The sequence below is a fragment of the Leptonychotes weddellii genome, chromosome 4 (genome assembly GCF_054177405.1).
Source record: "Leptonychotes weddellii isolate Sample4059 chromosome 4, ASM5417740v2, whole genome shotgun sequence".
Lineage (NCBI taxonomy): Eukaryota > Metazoa > Chordata > Mammalia > Carnivora > Phocidae > Leptonychotes > Leptonychotes weddellii.
In genome coordinates, this window is record NC_138372.1 from 158050511 (window position 1) to 158074587 (window position 24077).

A 24077-nucleotide genomic window follows, 5' to 3' on the forward strand; every position below is an offset into this window, starting at 1 on the left:
TAATCTTTCTTTGAGATTGTCTTTGATCAAAAGGGGAAAAGGGACTGTAAGAGCATTTTGTGTTTCAATGGGAAACTAAGCATGCTCTTCTGGATCATCAGATTCTGACCCTATTCATTGTCTTTGAGCTCTTTTGCACCTCTGTAAATTGCAGGTAACTGGTCGATATGCAAACTTTGTCTTGTCTGGTAACCAAGCTTTCTCATTTCCTGTGGAAAAACTTTTGGTGTTTACTTCTAAATTTGACTGCATTTTCTCACCTTGCACAGCTTGTCAACCCTTACCAAATTTTCAGTTCTTCCAGTTTCCTTCAATATTTGGCTACAAACTAATCTTAGCCTCTAAACAAGCTTTCCAATTTTTCTGCTTCCTTCTTGACTTGGAGTTACTGAGAACTACAAATTGATTGCCAAGTTTTTATTGAGACTCCAAAGTTGCCTTGTAACTGGTTTTTGCCTTCAAGAACTGAAGAGTTATTGCAAGCTCAAGCCTAAGAACTTTTTATAAGACTAGAAGGACTCATCATCCCAGCTGACCATTCATGGTCCAGGTCTTTATCCGGATAGGCCGCTATTTGGGCTACCAAGCACGTCTGGTGAAATTCTCAGGTTATCCATCCTTATTGGGGTAGTAACCAATGCTATGGACACCACCACCAATACAATTGACATCTCAGCTTCAAAAAACTCAATGAGTGGTAAGAGACTGAATATACAAGCAAGCAATGGACAGACCACATACAAAAATAGAGCTCTGACCCACAGCCTCTATAGCGATTAGTCTAAGAAGACAAGTAGAACCTGTTCAACATCAGTCCCAAATCAGGACCTGGTTAATAATTGCCAGCTTCTGTAATTTTTGCCCATACTTCTAACTTAGGATGAACCATAGAAAGCCAAATATGTACTCCTGACCAATCATATAGGATGGCCCACTTCTTTTTTTTTTTTTAAAGATTTTATTTATTTATTTGAGAGAGAGCACATGAGAGGGGGGAGGGTCAGAGGGAGAAGCAGACTCCCTGCCGAGCAGGGAGCCCGATGCGGGACTCGATCCAGGGACTCCAGGATCATGACCTGAGCCGAAGGCAGTCGCTTAACCAACTGAGCCACCCAGGCGCCCAAGGATGGCCCACTTCTATTAGTCCTCTAGCTTCTGCAAGCCAACAGCCTCCAATTAGGGCACACCTGAAGCCTTCCCTTTTTCCACTCTAGAGCTTTCCACTACTTTACCTGCATTTGAGTTTCTGCTCATATCAGGTGATGGTGGTAACTGTCTTGCTATAGCAAGCTCTGAATAAATAACATTTGTTTGTTTTCATTTCACTGATCTTCATTTATTACCACAGCTTTTTCAGAGTTTCCATCAAGACACAGTTTGCACTGACCATCACCATGGCCTCCAGTTTTCAACCAGGCACCCAGAACCCATTGTGCCTTACTGCTTGCTGCTTGTCAAGTCCACAATGAGTGGTAAGTCAGCACAGACCTGAACTCCACTCTCTTCCTGTTGAGTTCTTTGGTCATTTCTTCTGAGTTTGGTACCCAGGTTTTGTTATCAGTGCCCACCCATTTGTTTAGCATCATTGGTGGAATCAAGCCATTCTTTTCATCCCTTTTTGTTGCATTTGTGTGACTGCTCTGTGGAGTGCTGCCTAAAAGTGCTACCTGTCATAAGAAGGAGAATCATATGATAGAACACAGGCACATGCCTTCAAAGCCTATTGTTCATGGTAGCCTCACAGACCAATGAGTATGCTGTTCTTACCACAACTGCCCATTTGGACAAACTTTGTTGTAAGTCACCAGTAAAACTGGATGAGGTTCTCTTTCCATATCAAGTTTTGGTCCTGAGGGCTTTTTTTTTTTTTTCCATTTTGATTCAGAGAGAGCATTCTCTATGGTATTCCATGTGCCAGGAGGCACAGATTGTTGAGTCTATGTTTGGAGGTGACCAATCATGAGTTTTGGGTTTGAGATGTGAGCTGCACAAACATTTCATTTCTACCAGCACTGCCAGCTCTCATGGGATCATCTAAATCTCAGTTTTCTCCTGGGGAAACTGTTGCTTCATGTATCTACTCTCATGACAGTGCTTACTCTAGTACTTATCTTTCCAAATGACATTATTTTCCCAAGTATGATTTAAACCTTTAGTGAGCACTTGGGGTGAGGGGGGCATTTGACTTCCACAAAATTGTTCTTTTGAAAGGTTCCTTAGAAAAGAAAGGAATACAATTTCTCAGTTCACATGGGCAGCATTTTTTGATTGGTATGCAGAGGCCTCCAAAGAAAGTTTAAATAAAGTATTACTTCATTAAAAGATTCTTTGACCAAAGCTATGAGAAATTTGACAAATTTAAGCAATAATTTCCCTAGTAAGCCCTCTTCTTCCTTGTCCTTTAGCTGCTTCCCTATATCCTATTCTCCCTCTTCCCTCTTACCCTTCCAATCTCTTTCCTTCCACAGCTCTGTCAAACCCTCTCTCTGCTTCCTCTCATCCAGACCCTTTACCTTTTCCCAACTTTTCTAAAACCACCAAAGCCAGTTGCCTCTAAAAATGCATCCTTCGCATATGTTAGGTATGCAAGGAACTATGGAATCTAAACCTTGGATTCAAACTGAATTAAGAGCTATAACGATTTCTCTAAACCTAGACAAGACCAGTAAATACTCATAAAAGACTTTAGAATTCTTTTTGGTGCATATGACCCAGAGTTACTTGACCTATATTAAACTTGTACACATGTTGGTTGGAAGCTCAGATGCTGAATCCTATATGGCAAAACTGATTGAACCTACCCAGAATGGGACCTACAGGATCCCTCTTTCCACAATAAGCTTGAGAGTCAAAAAGGAACTCCAAAAGTAGGGCAAAGTCTCCTGAACACCATACATGAAACATTTTTAATAAACATTGATTGGACCATCATTTAATCATGTAATAAAAGTAAAGATGAAACTATGGGATATTTTTTAGGATAGACTAAAACACATATCTTCCAAAAACATGTGGGTGTGAAAGAAGATGCTGATTGAACAGTAGCCCTTTCATCTCATTTTGTCAATGGAGCTGAACCTGAAACTAGGCACCTAATTCAAAGAAAGAAATTAGAATAGGAAATATCCCTGTTATCTGAACTAAAACACCTGACATAACATTTTGAAATGGCTTTAGGATAAAAATGAGACAATACTTAAACTTGTGGCCCTAAAGATCAAATAGCTAAGTAGATCACTTCCCAACCAGCCACCTATTGATAAGGACACTTGTAGATTTTGTAAAAAAAAAGGGGGGGCACTGGAAAAAATCATCTCATCTTAACAAAAGAAAAAAACAAAACAAACAAAAAAACCCCTTCAATTTAGATCAATAAGGAAGGAAAATGCATTCAATATTCTGGATTGCTTTTAAGCAAACAAAGTGAATTACAAATATAAATGGTCAACCTCACTAATTCCTGGTAGATAATAGGTACTACTCTTTCTATGTTAAATCCTACCATTCCTCAAACTCTTCCTCAGAGAAAACATAGCACACAGGAGAAGGTATTTTAAATAATCCACAGCCCTTAACTGTAACCCTTATATCCTTGACTGAAAAACATTCCTTGTTTTGGTCTGTGATGCCATCCTTGCAGAGTTAATAAGTAGTTAATAAGTAGATATATATTTTGCAAATGGGCTTTGCAAATGCACATGAGAGGAACTATTTCTTGGGATTTGAGAGGGCTCCTCTATTCATAATCAAGTTTTTGCTCTGGATATACCTTTACCTTCTACATAATATTTAATACATTCCTCTGATAAAGATATTGACACCATACCTGACACTTTATGGGATAAAAATTCCAACATCGGAATTGGAATGGAATTGGAAGAGAACATATTAAAATTCAAATAGATCTTACCAACCCATCACCCAAACTTTCCCAATATTCTTTAAGGCCAAACAAAAAGGAAGAGTTCAAACCTATATTTAAAAACCATATATTCAAAGATCTTCTCATAGTCTGTAGTAGCCCTTGTAACACTCTTATCCTGCCAAAGAAGAAACCAAACGGATGAAGATATAAATTGTTCAAGACTTCAAGACCATCAACAAAATTCTTATCTTTTGTTTCTGTGTAGTATGTAATTCAGATAGCATACTGTCATCTATTATGCCTACAGTCACTTGCTTCACTGTAGTGGATCTTTGCTTTGCCTTTTTCAGCATGTCTCTAGACCAAGAGAGTCAACAGCTTTTTGCCTTCCACCAAGGAGGACAACAACATCCCTGGGCAGTCATGCCTCAGGGGTGCACTGAAGCCATCTACTATTTTTCTCAGGTCATTAATCAGGATTTATAAGATCCAAATTTTCTTTGTGATTCAGTTCTGATATAATATCATATATAATATAATATAATTAATATAAATCTCTTACTTTGTTCAGGGAACAAGAAAGCTTGTAAAAAGGATCATTTGCTCGTTGTCAGCCTTAACAAGAAAGGAACGTGATGCTTCAAAAGATAAATTACAAATGTTCCACAACACAGTCCTTTATTTGGAAATGACCTAGCTAAGGAAGGGAAACACTCTCCTGATAGATTAAAGACTATCCAAACTTATTCTGGACCTCTTTCAAGGTGACAACTGGGAGGATTTCTAGGCTTAACTGGAAATTGAAGGCAATGGGTACCAAACTTTTCTGTGATTGCAACACTTCTTTATAAATTGTCTGAGTCTTCAGTAAGAGATTCTGATCTGGGAGCAGATACAACAGGTCTTCTGTAACCTAAAGAAGGCCCTATAATAACCTCCTTCCTTAGGCACTCCTAACTACAAAAGCCATTTCATCAAATTGTGCATGAACAATTTGAACAAGCCCTTTGGGTTTCATCTCAATTTCATAGGAATCATCAAAAACCAGTTTCTTACTATTGACTCACCCTTGACCCAGTTGTAAAGGCTTTTACCCCTTGACTTCAGGTAATCAGTGTCATGGCAAAACTTGTCGATGCTTCTGCTGAACTAGTTCTAGTGTCTCTACTTAACCTCATGGGTCCTCATGCAACACAGACATTACTATTGACTGAGAACATGCAGCACTTTTCAGCCAACTGGTTAACTTCTTAAGAGATTCTGTTACTCTCTCCTCTCACATTACTCTTCATCCCTGAAACAACCTGAAACCTGCCACTCTCCTGTTTCTAAAAGAATGGCGACAAGATGATTGTCTTACTTCAGTTAGGGATCTTTCTGTACTTTGCAGATGTGCAATGTATTAGAGATCCCATTGAGAAATCTGACCTAATATTATTTGCTGAGGGACTATTCCTCAACTGAGATGAGGTTATCAAGCAGGATAAGCTATCAGTGACTTAAGAAGATTGTTCTTTAGAATATAGTCCTTTACCTCAAGTAAAATCAGCCCAGATGGCAAAACTTATTGCACTTCCTAGCGCTTTTCACCTAGCTAATGATCAGAAAATAGACGTATATACAGATAGCAGATCTGCTTTTGGAGTAGCACAAGACTCTGGGATCCTTTAATCATAACAAAGGGGGTTCTCAGCTCCGCTGGTATCCTCCTAAAAATGGACAACAAGTTAAGGAAATTTTAGATTCCTAGAGGGATGGCTGTTATAAAGACTGAAGCTCATGTAAAAAAGAGATAAAACAGAAGCTAAAGAAAATGCTCTAGCAGATCATTATGCTAAAAATGCTGCCTTAACCAAGGTTATGATCCTACCTAAACTGTCAAAGGATATATCTCTGGAGGGTTTCCAAGAGGCCATTAAAAATATCAATATATAGTGTCTGATTTTGAAAAGGAAGGATCTGGTTGCATCTTTCACTCAGATAATCTCTGGCACTCTCAAGATGGCCACCTGGTTAAATCAGATAAGTTCAAATGGATATTAATTAAATTTCTTCATGAAACTACTCATCATGGAATAAATGAATTGATCATTATCTGAACATTGGTGAGAAAACTTTAAAAAGACAGCTGAGGTTATTTTCAGGTCATGAGTCACCTGTCGACAACTTAATCCTGTAAAAATGGTAAAGGGGAGACACAGCCAGGACCCTCAATGGCACTTTGAACACCTTCAGATGAATTTTAACTAGCTTCAACCTATATGGGATTTGAATATGGTTTAGTATATCTATATTCAGGATGAGCTGCAGCATTTCTTTGCTGAAAAGCTACAGGCCTTACAGTTACTAAAAAACTGCTTGATTTTTGTGTTTTCAACCTGGAGCATCTCGACTTTTATATCAAGTGATCAGGATGCACACTTAACTGACAACCTTGTGAGAAAATTCTATAAGATGTTACCCTTACTTAAAAACTAGGGTTAGCCTGGTGATGGGTACGTACTGAATGGAGCACTGGGTGTTATATGCAAACAATGAATCATGGAACACTACATGAAAAACTAATGATGGAATGTATGGTGATTAACATAATAAAAAAATTTAAAAAAATAAAAAAACCCCCCAAACTATACTGTTCTTATCACCCACAATCTTCTGAAAAGGTTGAAAAGACTGGTGGAAATCCTTAAATTTAATTAATGAAATTTTCAGAAATCCTTGAGTTGTCTTGGCCAAAAGTACTCTCACTAGCAGCTCTTATGGCTATACAATTCACTCCTTTAGGGACACATCAGTTATCCCCATATGAATTGGTAACTGCAAGATCCACACATTTGAGAATTTTACCTCTGATATTAGATTCCACCCTACTGCATGGTGAAATGGCAAAAAATTCATGAGGACTCTTGTATGATACCCAGTTCTATCACCAATGGTTAAGATTACCACCCCAAAACATTTTTCTAAATCTTCATAATGTTCAACTAGGATATTTTTTCTATTGGAAGATACATCAGAGGAAAACCACTGCCATTGATCTCAGTGGAAGGAACTTTATCAGATACTATTAACAACAAATAAAACAGTGAAATGCCAGGGAGTCAATGCTTGGTTTCATGTTTAACAGTTAAAGAAGCAATTAAGAATTCCACACAATTGGGAGGTTACTCTAATTGGGGATTTCAAATTGAGGATACTCAGAGATCTTGTAGACCAAATGATCTTGGGAAGGATACAGCTCACAGAATACCTTTGGAACAAGCAGGTGGCTTCAGACAATGAATAGTTTCTGCCCAGAGTGTTGGACCACGACCTGTCTGATTCCTGTTTTATCTGTCTGCTAATAATCATTATCCTTATGTCCTATAGACCCTTGGTTGACACTCACACATAATTGCCTTTTCTTTCTTTTTTTCCTCTCCTTATGTAATTGTTAGGTCAGAACATATTCATTCTAATACCATCATTAGACTATCTCAAACAGTAGCCACTGCCTCAGTCTTATTGACAGCTGGATATGCCATCTATCACTGCATTCCATTATAAAATCTCTGGGCAATTCCAGTCTCACCAAATGGGACCATGAGGAATGGTCTAATGAGACTATACGGAATGATGTTTCTATTTGCACCTACATGGAAGAATGACCTTAAACTAATAAACCTGTGACTTTATCAGTGTCTATGTGTGAAAAAGTACCAACTATTACAATGTATTAACCAGATTCTACATAATTTTAAACTTTATTTCCCACAATCTTCTCAGGGCAATGGACCAAATGCTTGCCAGAGGGATGAAATTAACAGGGATCCAAATATGTAACCCAAATGATATAAGGCCTTTGTTTTGACCTTGTGACATGTATAACTCATTTTTTCCCTAGATCTCATGCGTCCCTACTGGGTGCTACGTTGTTTGTGACCAGGAAGCCTGACTGTTTCAGACTAACGCCTTTAAGAATAGTAGTCCAATATTTGTCTATAAGCAGAAACCCTAATTCTATAAATCACTGTGGCTAGAAATTCCAACTCAGACAAAAGCTTCCAAATGAAGCCACTTTTGATTATTCAGGACATGGCTGTAGGAATTACCGATTCATTGTTCATGATAATATTCCCATTAGTGGGAATGACACAAATAGGAAAAGGTGTAAGAAACTTAGCACTCATTTGCAGAACTTATTAATGATACCATCTCTTGCTTAGATGGAACACAGATCAGTTTCAACTCATTGGCGTGATGGACAATTGCATTGCTATAAATTTCTTTTTGGCTAGTCATAGTGGCACTTGTGCTATTGCTAATAGTTCTTACTGTACTGGATTAACAAAGCAGTCAGGGTGGGACAGGCTATACATTGCTTTAGGGAGAAAGCTATTTGGCTTTCTAAAGTCAGTCCTCATGGCTGATGGTATTTGTTTTCTTGGCTTGGGTTGGGCAACTGGGATTTGTTTTGAAGCATTTTATAGGGATTATTAATTGTTCTTGTTTTTGTCATCTGGCCATTATGCTGATCTGTTGCATTCCATCCAGAACCTTGAATGTTCTCACACAGCTGCTCTTTCATCGGATAATCCCAATGATGAAAGATCAGGAAGATCTTTCATATGGTTGACGATGGAGGCAACTAACAATCTCTGAGCAGTGAAGATCTGGATCACTAGCTTTCCCTGAATTGGTCGACTTATTGCAAGTAAGTTAATGGTTGAAATGAGGAACTAGGTGACTGAATATGCAAACAGGCAATGACCAGACTATCTATAAAAATAGAGTTCCACAGCCTCAGTAGCAATTAACCTGGTAAGCCAAATCACCATCTCTGCAGCAACTGCCCCAATGGTCAGATCTTGGTTAATAACTGCCTGCTTCCCAAATTTTTGTCTCTCACTTCCAATTTAAGACCAACTATAAAAAGCCAAAAATGCTCCTTTAATTAGTTACATAACATGCCCTAATTCTAGTTAGTCTCATTCTGACTTCTTCATGCCAACAGCTTCCTATCAGGGCATACCTAAAGTCCTTCTTCCCTTTTAGTCTACTATACAGCTCACCCACTAATCTCCCTGCCTTGAGTCTCTGCCAAGTGTAAGTGATGGTGGCTGACTCCCATATGATAGCAAGCTCTGAATAAATAGTCTTTGCTCATTCTCATTTGGGTGGCCTTCATTTATTTCCACATCAGTACTGCTTAATCAAAAGATTTTCTTCCACCAGCCTCTTGGAATCCACTAAACCTGTGACTCACAGGGTTGACTCCTAGTTATTTGCTTTAATTCAATATTTTATATTAATATTTTCTCTTTTTCATTTCAGGTATCCCTGTTTAAGATGTCTGGACTTTAAGATTCTAAAACAATTGATCTTTGCTATAACCTCTCAACTGATGGTTCAACTTATTTTATAGGAACAATACCAACAAAAGTCCTAGAGAGATCCTGCCTTGTCTCACTCAGGAGGTTTCTGCTTTAGTTGTTCAGAAATCTATTATATTCCTTCATATTGAGCAAAAGGAGGGATTGACAATGTTGGACTTTACCTGAGCTCGGTATTCCTGGAAAACAGTGATGGTTAATAAATCCCCCCCATCTTTTGTGTTCCAGGAAAGGACTTACTGAAAAGAGGCATCACTCTTCTCCATACAATTTATATAAGACTCCCAGTCCATTCCTTCTCATGACTCCAATAAGAGTTGTGTGTCTAGGTGTCTGTGGACAATTAGTTTTTGACAAAGATGCCAAGACCATTCAATGGGAAAAGAATAGTGTTTTCAACAAATGACTCTGGGACAACTGGATATAGTCACATGCAGAAGAATGAAATTGGATCCTTATCTCACACTATATAAAAATTAACTCAAAATGGATAAAAAATCTAAGTGTAAGAGCTAAAACTATGGAATTCTTAGAAGAAAACAGAGGTAAATCTTCATGATTTCAGAAGTGGCTATGGGTTTTTAGATATGACCCCAAAACATAAGCAACAAGAGGAAAAACAGATAAATTGAGCTTCATCAAAATAAAGAAATAAAAGGCATTCAAATTGGCAAAGAAGAAGTCAAACTCCCACTCTTCACAGATGACATGATACTTTATGTGGAAAACCCATAAGACTCCACCCCAAAATTGCTAGAACTCATACAGAAATTCAGCAATGTAGGAGGATACAAAATCAATGCACAGAAATCAGCTGCATTTCTATACACTAGCAACGTGAATGAAGGAAGAGAAATTAAGGACTCAATCCCATTTACAATTGCACCAAAAACCATAAGATACCTAGGAATAAACCTAACCAAAGAAGTAAAGGATATGTACTCTAAAAACTACAAAACATTTAGGAAAGAAATTGAGGAAGACACAAGGAAATGGAAAAACATTCTATGCTCATGAATTGGAAGAATAAATATTGTTAAAATGTCTATACTACCCAGAGCAATCTACAAATTCAATGCAATCCCTATCAAAATATCATCAAGGTTTTTCACAGAGCTGGAACAAACAATCCTAAAATTTGTATGGAACCAGAAAAGACTCCAGATAGCCAGGGGAATGTTAAAGAAGAAAACCAAAGCTGGAGGCATCACAATGCCTGACTATATTAGAAAGCTGTGATGATCAAGACAGCATGGTACTGGCACAAAAACAGACACGTAGATCAACGGAACAGAATACAGAGCCCAGAAATGGACCCTCAACTCTATGGTCAACTAATCTTTGACAAAGCAGGAAAGAATATCCAATATACAATAAATGGTGCTGAGAAAATTGGACAGCCACATGCAGAAGAATGAAACTGGACCATTATCTTAAACCATACACAAAGATAAACTCAAAATGGATGAAAGACCTAAATGTGAGACAGAATCCATAAAAGTCCTAGAGGAGAACATAGGCAGCAACCTCTTCAACCTCGGCTGTGGCAACTTCTTGCAAGACATGTCTATAAAAGCAAAGGAAACAAAAGCAAAAATGAACTATTGGGACCTTGTCAAGATAAAAAGCTTCTGCACAACAAAGGAAACAGTCAACAAAACTAAAAGGCAACCTACATAATTGGAGAAGATATTTGCAAATGACATATCAGATAAAGGACTGGCATCCAAGATCTATAAAGAACTTATCAAACTCAACACCCAAAAAACAAATAATCCAGTCAAGAAATCAGCAGAAGACATGAACAGATATTTCTCCAAAGAAGACATACAAATAGTCAACAGACATATGAAAAAATGTTCCTAATATAATTAGGGAATGCTAATGCTCCTAATGTCATTAGGGAAATACAAATTAAATCCACAATGAGATACCACTTTATACCAGTTAGAATGGCTAAAATTAACAAGACAGAGAACAACAAATGTTGGCGAGAGGGTGGATAAAGGGGAACCCTCTTACACTGTTGGTGGGAATGCAAGCTGGTATAGCCACTCTGGAAAACAGTATGGAGGTTCCTCAAGAAGTTGAAAATAGAGCTACCCTATAACTCAGCAATTGAACTACTGGGTATTTACCTCAAAGATACAGATGTAGTGAAAAGAAAGGGCACCTGCACCTCAGTGTTCATAGCACAATGTCCACAATAACCAAACTGTGGAAGGAGCCAAGATGTCCTTCAACAGATGGATGGATAAAGAAGATGTGGCTTATATATACAATGGAATATTACTCGGCCATCAGAAAGGATGAATACCTACCATTTACATCAACATGGATGGAACTGGACGGTATTACACTAAGTGAAATAAGTCAATTAGAGAAAGAAAATTATCAAATATGGTTTCACTTATAGGTGGATTATAAGAAAGAGTGCAGAGGATCATAGGGGAAGGGAGAGAAAACTAATGGGAAAAGATCAGAGAGGGATACAAACCATGAGAGGCTCTTGACTCTGGGAAACAAACTGAGGGTTGTGGAAGGGGAGGTGGGTGGGGGGATGGGGTAACTAGGTGATGGGCATTAAGGAGGGCATGTGATGTAATGAGCACTGGGTGTTATATGCAACTGATGAATAACTGAACTCTACATCTGCAACTAATGATGTACTATATGTTGGTTAATTGAATTTAAATAAAAGATTTTTTTTGTGCTTCAAAGGATACTATCAAGAAGGTAGCAAGACAGCCCAAAGACTAGATCTACTTGAAAATTGTATATCTGATAAGGAAATAGTATCTAGAATATATAAAGAATTCTTACAACTTAGTAATAAAAATGACAATCTAACTCAAAAGGGCAAAGGATCTGAATAGACATTTTTTCCAAGGAAGACATACAAATGGCTGATAAGCATATGAAGATATGCATAGTATGCATCAAGTAAATGCAAATCAAAACCACAATGAGATACTACTTCATACCCACTAGGTTAGAAGCAAAATGTAAGACAATAACAAGTGTTGACAAAGATGTGGAGAAACAAGAACCCTTGTGGACTGCTAGTGGGAAAGCAAAATCACTACTTTGGAAAACAATCTGACAGTTCCTTCAAATGATTAAATGTAGATTTACCATATGATCTAGATATTCCACTCCTAGAGATACAGCCAACAGAAATGAAAACATATGTCTACACAAAAACTTGAACACAAATGTTACTCAGCAATATTCATAATAGCCAAAAGGTAGAATTAACCCAGTGTCCATCAATTGTATATTTGGATAAACAAAATATGACCTATCCATACAATGGAATATTTTTGGCCATAAAAAAGAATGAAGTACTGACATATGCTACAACATGGACAAACCTTCAGCACATTATGCTAAGTAAAAAATGCCAGTGACAAAAGACCGCATATTGTATTATCCATTTATATGAAATGTTCGTAATAATAAAACCTTAAAAGACAGAAAATAGGTTAGTGGTTGCTTAGGGCTGGAAAGGATGGTGGGGGGAGGGTATGGGAGGTAATAGCTAAATCACATGTTTTTATTCAATTGAGGTGATAACAATATTCTAAAATTGTAATGATGGTTTCAAATTTGTAAATAAAAATAATTGTACATTTTAAATGAGTCAATTTTATGGTATGTGAATTATGTCTCAAGAGAGCTGTTAAAACAAAAGAAGACAAATGGCCCATGTTTGCAGATGTTTAGCTCTTTGTAGCCTGTTTCCTGAATATAGGAAGCTGGGAGCCCATTTTGACAAAATCCCTTTTAATTCAAATTGCCAGCATTTTCACTAATATGAGTCTCTCAAAAATTTTGTGGGTTTACACTGTTGGTGGGAATGCAAACTAGTACAGTCACTCTGGAAAGCAGTATGGAGGTTCCTCAAAAAGTTAAAAATAGAGCTACCCTACAACCCAGCAATTGCACTACGAGGTATTTACTCAAAGAATACAAACGTAGTGATTTGAAGGGCACCTACACCCCAATGTTATATCAGCAATGTCCACAATAGCCAAACTATGGAAAGAGACCAGATGTCCACTGACAGATGAATGGATAAAGAAGATATATATATAATGGAATATTACTCAGCCATCAAAAATGAAATCTTACCATTTGCACGATGTGAATAGAATGAGAGGGTATTATGCAGAGTGAAATTAGTCAATCAGAGAAAGACAATTGTCATATGATTTCACTCATATGTGAAATCTAAGAAACAAAAGAGAGGATCATTGGAGAATGGAGGGAAAAATAAAATAAGATGAAATCGGAGAGGAAGCAAACCACAAGAGACTCTCAACTCTAGGAAACCAACTGAGGGTTGCTGGAGGGGAGGGGTGTGGGGGGATGGGGTAACTGGATGATGGGCATTAAGGAGGGCACGTGATACAATGAGCACTGTGTGTTATCTGCAACTGATGAATAAGTGAACTCTACCTCTGAAACTAATGATACACTGTGTGTTAATTGATTGAGTTTAAATAAAATAAAATTAAAAAATTTTGTGGGTTTTTTATGGAGTTGATGAGAGGTTCACTCTACTATACAAAAGCTGCATCCATAATTATTTTTGAGTCAGATCTTCTAATTCTGACTCCCTAAGAGGATGCAGAGGGTCAGACCTTTTATCTTCCTGAGAACATCTGCTATGCACAGCCTTCAGGAGATCTTAATAAAGGTTTTACAGTTACCCTTTGCAATATGACAAACCATACCAACATCCAGTGAATTAAAACAATCATGATTTGTAATACGTCTGATCATTTTGTGAATTAGTTTGGAGATTCCCATGCTGATTCTGCCCGGATTTGCATATGTGTTGTTTCAGCTAGAGATTTAGCTGGACTGGAAGGTGCAAAATGAGCTCACTCACATATTTGGCCACTGGTTCTGGCTTTTGGCTGAGATTCTTCAGTTTTTCTCTACGTGGCCTCTCATCTGCCCGTAGGCTAGTTCAGCTGCCTTCCCTAGCTGTCTCAGGGAAGTTTTCTGAGAGAAGAGAAATAGAAGACACAAGGCCTTTTAAAGCTTAACCCCAAAAGTTACATTATGTCATTTCCACCATATTCTATTGGGCAAAGCAAGTTATAGGCTAGCCTAGATTTGAGAGGTTGGAGAAACAGACTCCAGAGCCAGATGAAGGAGAAGGCAAAGTCATATTGTAGTACAGTGTTTTACTGAGATAGGAGGGGTTAGGGACATTAAACAATCTGCCACAGTCCTTACAGGGATTTTGGACTTTATCCTTTAGTGCTTGGGGCATCTCTGAAATGTGTTAATAGGAGGGAATTATATGATCAGTTTGTGTTTTAGAAAGATGATTGAGGGCAGTGTGAAGATAGACAGAAGAGAGGAAAGACAGAAGTTTGGCAAAATGTATTTAGAAAAATAATGAAATCATCCATTTGGAGATGATAAGGGCTTGAACAGAGATTGGAGGAGATAGCTTATAGACTTTAAAATCTGACTCAGTGTTAGGCAAGTGTCAAGATTTTATATAGCATGGCAACTCACTATACCATGACTATATGTATATGTAGTAAATTATATATAACATTTCTAATCATACATATTATGTGATATAAACTATATCAAGTGAAAACAAGGGAATAATGAGCATAGAGTTTGGGATAATGACTATCTTAGATGAGGGAGGTAAGCTAGTACAAAAGCTTTGGATTTGTGATTGCGTAGTAGGCTCATACATGCCTACCATATTGCTAAGAGAAAGAGAAAGAGAAAGGGAAATAGATAGTTGTAAACCAAAGATGTAAGCATAGTATGAAACAAGGATTGTTCTTTATATATCTGATCCATGAATGAAAACGATAATGGTTATCTGCCTTGTGACTCTCCAGTAAAATGGATTAGTATGTACTATGCGGCATTTCCAAACTCGCTTGCTCCGAAATCATTTGTCCACAGATGAATTGTGGAAGATGCCATGGCACTTATCATTTCACAGATGGGGAAATCGAATTTATGAGATATAAAATAAACTTGCTCTTCTTTCTTATTCTGAGTTTTATCTCTGTTTCCTTTTTCTTTCTTTTTCTCTTTTATTTTCTCTCTCTTTCTTTTAGTGATCTGTTATATTTTTATTAGCTAATAACCAGTCAGTAACATTTAAAGAGGACTGAATACTTTAAAAGGTCCTGTGAATACCATAAAAGAGTAAAAACCATATTCTAGTCTCCAGACATGTGTTGTCTAATACAATGGCTATAAGCCACCTGTGGTTTTAAGCACTTAAAATGTGGATAGTGTAACCAAGGAACTAAATTTCAAATTTTATTTAATTTTAATTTTGTTTAAAAGTTAAAATATTTTTCCATTAAATATAACTATTGCTTCAGTAGGATTCTATTTCACTTAGAGTCTTGAAAATTTAGCATCCAAACTGAGATGTGCTACAACCATAAGATACACACTGAATCTGGAATATGGTTGGACACACAGATTTTATTTTATTTATTTATTTTTTAAATTAAAAAAAAGATTTTATTCATTTATTTGACAGAGAGAGAGGAGAGAAAGAGCACAAGCAGGGAGGCACGGCAGAGGGAGAGGGAGAAACAGGTTCCCTGCTGGGCAGAGAGCCCAACGTGGGGCTCAATCCCAGGACCCTGAAATCATGACCGGAACCAAAGGTAGACTCTTAACCAACTGAGCCACCCAGGCGCCCCTGGACAAACAGATTTTAGAAGCAAAAAAAAAATCCATTCCATTTTGGACATGTGGAAAAGAGGACTTATTATAAAGGAAGATTGTAAAATATTTCATTAATAATCCTTTATATTTATTACCTGAGAAAATGATAATTTTTTATATATTAAGCTGAATAAAGTGTATCTTCTATTTTAATATATTTTATTATTATTAAATATTATTTCTTAATATTTTAATATATTTAATAAAATACTAAAATTCCATATATTGCTCATATTTGCTTCTATTTGACAGTACTGCCCTAGTAATTTTTTATTTCTCAGGCACAAACTTTGAAACACTGTAGTTGCAAGGTGCTCTCATGAGCACCAAAAGAGAAAAATATCCTTCTTTGGCTTTCTGACTTTTACATTGTTAGCTGTCACCGACTCTCTGTAATGTGCGTGGTCAGAGCCTAGGGTCTGCGAGGGCAGGTTTAGGGTAGGAAGTGATCACTGTTTCTCTGTGGCAGTTTCTTCCAGACGGACAGTCCTCATGACTGTTGAGAGGCCTCTGCTTGACTTCTCTGCTTAATCAATCTTGGCAACTCTTTATTGCTTGCTTGACTAAACCATGGTGGAGATTATTGCTTTAAAGAACCTTTGTCAGCTCTTTGCAGAGGAGAGAATTCTCAGGGCCACACACATTACCTGCGTATATGCCAGTGATGAAAATGGCAGAAGTGATGGGTAGGAAGAATAAAACTAAGAAACGTCAGAGCTCAAGAGCGCCCCAAGCCATGGAGTCAGGGTGTCACTCAGAGGACCGGGTCTGTCTTGACAGGACCCATGCCTCTCCTCTGTGATCCTCTCAGAGAGGAGATGCATAGGCAGTCCGGAAAAGGTGTGTGCACACCTACACAGACATATATAATTCTAAAAATTTTGTCCTTCCAAACGAAGACCCACACGGTAAATGGTCTGATTGCTTCATTTAACATTTACCCAACGCCTGACACAAGCCGATGGTTTGGTTGTAGGTGAAGAGAAAGAGAGGAATCAAGGGTAGATTCTAGGTTTCTACCCTGAACAACTTGGCTGTGCCATTTTCTGAGATGCAGAAGTTTCGGATCCAACGTGGAGGACATAGAAATGAAGAGAGCCGCTGTGTGCCTGTAGATTATATAAAAATCTCTTGGGTGATACTCTGGTTTTACTTCTGTTCTGTTTTGCTTTAAATCTTCTCCAGATGACTCTCCAGGGCAGCCAGGGTTGAGAACACTGGGACTTCATGGGATCCGGAAACAGATGTCAGAAGCAAAAAAGATCCATTCCATTTCAGACATATGAAAAAGAAGAAATGACACGGTCCTGAACTGAGTCAGATTCAAGGATCAGAATCCTTGCCTCAGCTCTGTAATCTTGCAGAAGTGCTGCCCCATTTAGCCTCAGTTTGCTCACCTGTAAAATGAAAAGGTTGGAGTGGAGGGACAATCTCTTAGGCAGCTGTTCCCTAGATGAGTGTCTTTGGCAATATATTCTGAGTGGTGCGTGGTTTGGCACAGCGGTTAAAAACATGGATTTGAACCCTGCTATAGGAAATCCCCAATTCCATGATCCCAGACGTTTCTCAACCTCTCTTGTGATTGATTTCTTCGGCTGAAAAAAAATGGGTCTCAATCCCTAACACCCCAAGTTGTTACAAAACCTAAACAAATTGATATCTGTAAAGTTCTTAGCACAATGACTCTCACCAGAGAGTTGGTCAGTAAGAGTAGCTTATTATTGTTATGCCCTTTTATGCTCTTTTTATTTATCTTGCCTGATTTTGTTGATTTTACACATTTGGCTAATTTCTCTATAGATTCCCAAGAACATACTTTCCCCCCATGCTTAAACTAAAACACGAGGGTACAAAAAACCTCCACAATGAGCGGAATTAATTATCATTCATTCTCCGCCCTCAGAATCTGTAAGACTGTACTTGAATAGTGGAATTATCCCTGGGAGCTTTCTAAAGCATTTTCAGTACAAAATCTTTACTGATAAAAGGGGAAATAAGTCTCCCGTAAGAATACATTATTTCATTTGGAAAGTACAACAGTAGTAATTGCTTTATTCACTTGTAACAATTTCACCATCCCAAACTACCCACAAACACATCTTTCCATCTGGAAGTCTCACTGCCAGAGAGCTTGTTTACATATTTTGCAAGGAGGGGAAGAGAAAGGAGTGGACGTTTATCGCGTTAAGCCCTGTGTTGTGATATTTAATGAAATTTTTAACAGCCAGGCAACATTTTGAATGCATAGACTCTTTTGACCCTTTAAAAAAAATCTATTTTAGGTATAGGTAGTTATTTATGTCTTAAATTGGGTGCTGAGTGCACAGATTTTTATATACTTTTATACTATACTTTTTCCTACATCTACAATGTTTCATTCGGCTTTTGTTTTGGCAATGGGATCTGCTGCATGACCTCAGTCGTACAAGGAACTCTGTTGGTTCTTGGTGCTACACTCAGCACCATGCATATTTATGTTGGGGGATAAATGCTAAATGCAGGTTTAGTGCCTGCCCAGGAGGCATTCCCGGCCTGCGGGGAAGTTTCTGAGGCAACATCAGTAATCACCCCTTCAGTTAAAAACACACTGAGAAGTTGTATGACGCGGAGTGCAGTTCTCCACGCGGGAGCCTGGTTGGGCTAAATAGTTTTGGATTCAGGAGGACCGTTTCCCATCAGGAAGACCGGAATTAACTAGCCACAGTCAGCACGTCCCACAGAAGACAAATGCCTCTCCAGTAACAGCCCTCTCAGCTGGTAAATAGACCTGACATTTAGGCATCTATTGCTCTTTTTGCACTAATAAGTCTGACTGGAAGCCCAGAAATCATTAGAGGAGTGAGAGCTTTTAATGAGCTCTAGGAGAAGAATATGGTTGAAAAAACACATTACCTGCAGTTACCAGCACCAAGGATGCTAATGTTAAAATTTATGAGAAAAGTGCTTGAGGAAGGTCTGAGCCATTATAAAAGCTAGGCATAATTTCTGTTTTAGAAAAAAAATCAGATCATTCTTTTAAAAAAGGTCTACCCTAGAGTTTACTAAAACTTCATATTAGGTTTTATTCTAGATTTTTTTCCCCCACCCCTTCCTCCCCACAATGGTCAAAGCTTAGGCTGAAGAACAGACAGTGGGACCATGTTGTGAGCTGATAAATGTATTCACTGGTTTATTTTTCTGCAAAAAAAGTGTATGATGTTCTCCCAACTGTCTTATCAATTAACTAAGGGCTGTTGATTCTCATCCATTCTTTAACCCATTCATTTATTTAATGATTCATTTAACAGACATTTTAAAATTCCATACTTACAGAGCGCCTGGTAATCTGATGTGTGAAGAGATGAATAAAACATCTTATTTTCTCAGGGAGTTTAAACCCACACACCATTTACTCTCTTACATAGTGAACTGATGGTTAAAAGCACAAACAGACCTGGGTTTGAGTCTGGTTTCCCAGTTAATGCAGGTTAACCATGCAGTTTATTGTACACAGCAGAGCACTTCCGAGAGACAACAGTAATTGCTTTTCTTATCTATTGCTGTGGAACGTACTACCCTAAAACTTAGTGGCTTACAACAGGAATTATTACTATCTCCCACGATTCTCCTGTTGACCAAGCTTGGCAGGGTGGTTCGCACTTGTAGTCTTTCCTGTGGTTTTTGGCTGGGGTGGTGTCATCTGAAGGCTTGACTGGGCTGGATGGCCAAGATGACCCCCTCATATGACTGGCAGTTGATGCTGGCTATTGATTGGGACCTCCACTGGGTTGTCAACCTGAGCACCTCAGGCCTCTTCACGTGGCATGGGTTTCTCATAGTATAGTGACTGGGTTCTGAGAAGGGACATCCACACAAACAACTGTTCTAAGAGACACAGGTGGCAACTGCAAGTCTGCACAAAGGTGATGCCTAGCAGGATGCTACATCCACAATGTTCTGTGACCAAAGGAGTCCTGGCACAGCCTGGAGTTAAGGGGCTAGATGAATAGACTCTACCTCTTGGTAGGAAAGTGACACTTATATTCAGGAGGAAATGAATGACAGTGGGTGGCCCTCTCAGAGAGAATCTATCTCAATAATTATACTAGGAGAAGAGATAGAGCCCAGGACTGTTCTAAGGTTTGTCATCCAACCTCAGTCTCCTTATCTGTAACATAGGGTAATAAGAATGTAACTCTGATTGGCTTGTAATGAGGATTAAACAAAATAGTCCAGGTAAGACTTGAAGCTTGAGTCTGGCACACAGTGAATAGGTAAGAAAGTCCAGCTGTTAGGTAGCCTCAGGTTGATCACACTATTCTCCATTTCCATGGCCATAGCCCTGGCTTAGACCCTTTGTCACCTCTCATGTGGTAACACAGTTTTTGGACAAGTCTTGCTGTTTCCATATTCAGTTTTCATTCACCTGTCTGTCCTTCAGATACTTAGTAGTTCATTTTTACAAAGCATCATTCTATTACCCCTCCTCTGCTCTGATACCTTCAGCAGGTCCTCACATTGCCAGCAAAGTCCAAATTTCTGGCCTGTGCCCAGACACATTGACCATACATAGCTATAGTTGCTGTGAATGGACGTTTCCCTGCTTCCTGCCTGGAGGGCCCTTTCCTAAGTCCTGTGTGTCCAACTCCCCATCCTTCAAGGTTTATCTGACAGTGTTCTCTCCTTCATCTGTATCCTCATTTCATCTGTGCCTGCCATAAGGCTCTGGGGACTTTCTAACTGGTATTATGTTTATGAGAATATGTGGATGTTTCAAGGGCTTGAGGTGGGGAAGGAGGAAAGAGAGATTGAAGTGGAATGTTTTTACAGCTCTGTCATCATTTGGTTCTCTTTAAGCTAGGCTGTTCATTGCGTGTCTTGAATAAAGGAGTTAGCAGCAGAAAGATGGTTTTGAAATTCAAAGTCCTAAAATACGATCAATACAAATAACTCAAGGCATACACTGGAAAATATGAAGAGAGGAGCAAGGCTTCCATCCACGACATGAGAAAATAATTTCCCCAGGCTTTGTTGAGAGGAAGGGGACAAAGACAATGTGCAAAGGGGGAGGGAACTGTGTGGCCCCTGATGAGCGTACCAGAACAGGAAGGGCTGTATAGGAGGAGTAGAATCAGCATTTCAGGAAGGCTCAGTTTCTCTTGAGTGAGCACCGTCCTTGTCCCATCTGAGGGGCTACACTCATGATGCTGTCATTAGTGTCCAAAGCACAGCCAGAACTGCCTGTGGACAGATACCCATGTCTGCCTTACCCTTTGGTTGGTCCTGGACTGATTTACCCTATGGAACAACCACCCTCACTGTCCTTGAGTTATCCTAAATGCACAAGAGAGGGTGAGCCCTGGTCATTGATGAATGGAAGATGTATGGAAAGAAATATGTCTGTAACTGTGCTTTGGTGGGTATGAGCTGATTCAACATGAGAACTGGGCTGAGACAGGGACCAATTTTAGCATCACACCATTATTGTCATGAATAATAATGCATAAATAGTTATGGAATGAAAGCCTATCGTTGAAGGCACAATGGCATTATTTAGATTCTACACAAAAGATTTGTCTCACCTCTCCCATTCATTTATATAACCAGCCCTTTATTTATGTTCATATACATTTATTGACATTTATTCTGTGCTTTGGGTTATAATCCAATATTACCTTACATATTCTTTTTGATCAAATTGTTTTAGCTTTGACTATTGGGAGTTCCTTCAGTTCACTCCTGTGTTCCTTTGATATGCCCTCATTGTTGTTGTTTTGAGCACTTCCTTACTTTCTGGTACAAGATTCTTCATGCTTATCTTGTATTCTTCCTGTTCCAATCCTAGAATAAGCCATTTCTCTCAGGAGCCCTGGTCTCTTTTATTGGAGAATGGCATTAGAAACCAAGATCTAAAGCACTAAGTGGGCTTTGTCTTTTCATTTAGGAAGGGAAGTTCTTTCCAGAAAACTCTTATTTCAATTTCAACACTGGGCTAAAAAAATAAAGTATTAGTCCCCTCACCTTCTATGATGGAGGAGGGTATAGTCGGGAATAGATGTTAAGTAAACTAACCTACAAGATTTGCCACCATGTGACAGCCAACTGCTGCATGTCCAGATTTGCAAACCAGACTATAATAAACACCCACTGGCTTACTTGGAAATTTTTCACACTCCATCGTTGCAAAACTTTATGTTCTTTTTTCAGCCCTAAGTGCAGACTAATAATCAACATACTATAAATGTATTTGGATTTCAGCCACTTATAATAATAATGAGGGTGATAGTAACCAATGTTGGTGAAGTGCTTAGATAAGCCAGGGACTACAGTAAGTATTTTGCACGTATTATTAGATTTGATCCTCAAAAAATCCCTAGGCACAATTATCCTCAGAGGAGGCAACTGAGGCTTAGGAACATTAGTGACTTGTCAGAGCTAACAGCTAACACAGTGGAGCCAAAATTTGAAGCTGAGCAGCCTTTAACAAGACCTCAGCTTCAATTTCTCTGTGACTGCCTGGGCCATTTATAAGGGAAGACATTGCACATGGGGGTATGGCATCTGCAGAATCTCTTAAAAGATGTATTGCCAGGTATTCACATAGAGCACATAAAAGCTGTTACATGCGGGATGCCTGGGTGGCTCAGTCGTTAAGCGTCTGCCTTCGGCTCAGGTCATGATCCCAGGTTCCTGGGATCGAGTCCCACATCGGGCTCCCTGCTCTGCGGGAGGCCTGCTTCTCCCTCTCCCACTCCCCCTGCTTATGTTCCTGCTCTCGCTGTGTCTCTCTCTGTCAAATAAATAAATAAAATCTTTAAAAAAAAAAAAAAGCTGTTAATATGCTCTACAGAGCATGTGATATCCATATGCTTAGATCTATCATGCCACAAGTGATTTCAGCCAATCAGAACTCGGCTAGACTCTGTTCCTGTGTGAGTCACACACTCAGAGTAGTTTGTTTATGAAAGGTATGAGAACTCAGACTCCAGTTCAAGATGATACGGCAATTTATAAGCAATGTAAACTGGTTGAAAAAGCCAGGAACCATTCATTTAGTGACTACTACGATGAGGTTTTTATACCTACCACAAAATTTTCTGCAAGTGACAAGGAATATGACAAGAGCAGGGTATTTGGATTAGGCTGTGCAGAAAACAAAACAAGTAGAGGCAGAAGAAAACAAGTTATTTCATGTGTGACTTTCACTTAGGACTTCTCTCACTCAGGTAGAACCACCTGTGATTTTATATCCTGGGTTTCAGCCCTAATTGAACCCCAAATCTGTGGGGCACCCACATCACGCATGTCTTGGTGGTCTGTCATTCATTAAGTGGTAATGCACTGGTATAAATGAACACACTCCTGATTTAACAGCTTGACTTAGAATTCTGGCCTGACCAGGTGTGTCACTTTGAGCAAGATATGTATCCTCTCCATACCTCAGTTTCCCCATCTGTAAAAATGGAGACAATAATGGTTCTTACCTTGGAGAATTACTGTTTTATGAGAGATAATATTTTGTTAAATGTGTTTCAAACATTAGTCATACATATCAGTTTTAATATAAATTTTATTAATAAAATAGATGAATTATTTCTGTATAGTTTATTTGTAATAAAAAAAATTTTTTTTGAAGATTTTTATTTATTTATTTGACAGAGAGATAGAGAGCACAAGTAGGCAGAGCGGCAGGCAGAGGGAGAGGGAGAAGCAGGCTCCCCACTGAGGAGGGAGCCGGACATGGGGCTCGATCCCAGGACCCCAGGATCATGACCTGAGCCAAAGGCAGCCGCTTAACCGACTGAGCCACCCAGGCGCCCCTGTAATAAAAATTTATTATAAATTAACTTTCTGAGTAACACTGTACTTTTTAAGTGAATCTTCTTCCATCAGAATATGCTAAACATGATTTCTTTTTTTTTTTTTTTAAAGATTTTATTTATTTATTTGAGAGAGAGAATGAGAGACAGAGAGCATGAGAGGGAGGAGGGTCAGAGGGAGAAGCAGACTCCCCGCCGAGCAGGGAGCCCGATACGGGACTCGATCCAGGGACTCCAGGATCATGACCTGAGCCGAAGGCAGTCGCTTAACCAACTGAGCCACCCAGGCGCCCTATGCTAAACATG

At 38.7% G+C, this 24077-nt stretch overlaps 1 long non-coding RNA gene across 1 annotated transcript; it reads left to right on the forward strand.

The window, feature by feature from the left end:
• Nucleotides 1-14: 14 nt before the first annotated feature.
• Nucleotides 15-13744, forward strand: LOC145720979 (uncharacterized). Its single transcript, XR_014144386.1, has 3 exons — nucleotides 15-1472; nucleotides 8399-8558; nucleotides 9179-13744. It is a non-coding gene; the product is annotated as an uncharacterized LOC145720979 (long non-coding RNA).
• Nucleotides 13745-24077: the final 10333 nt, after the last annotated feature.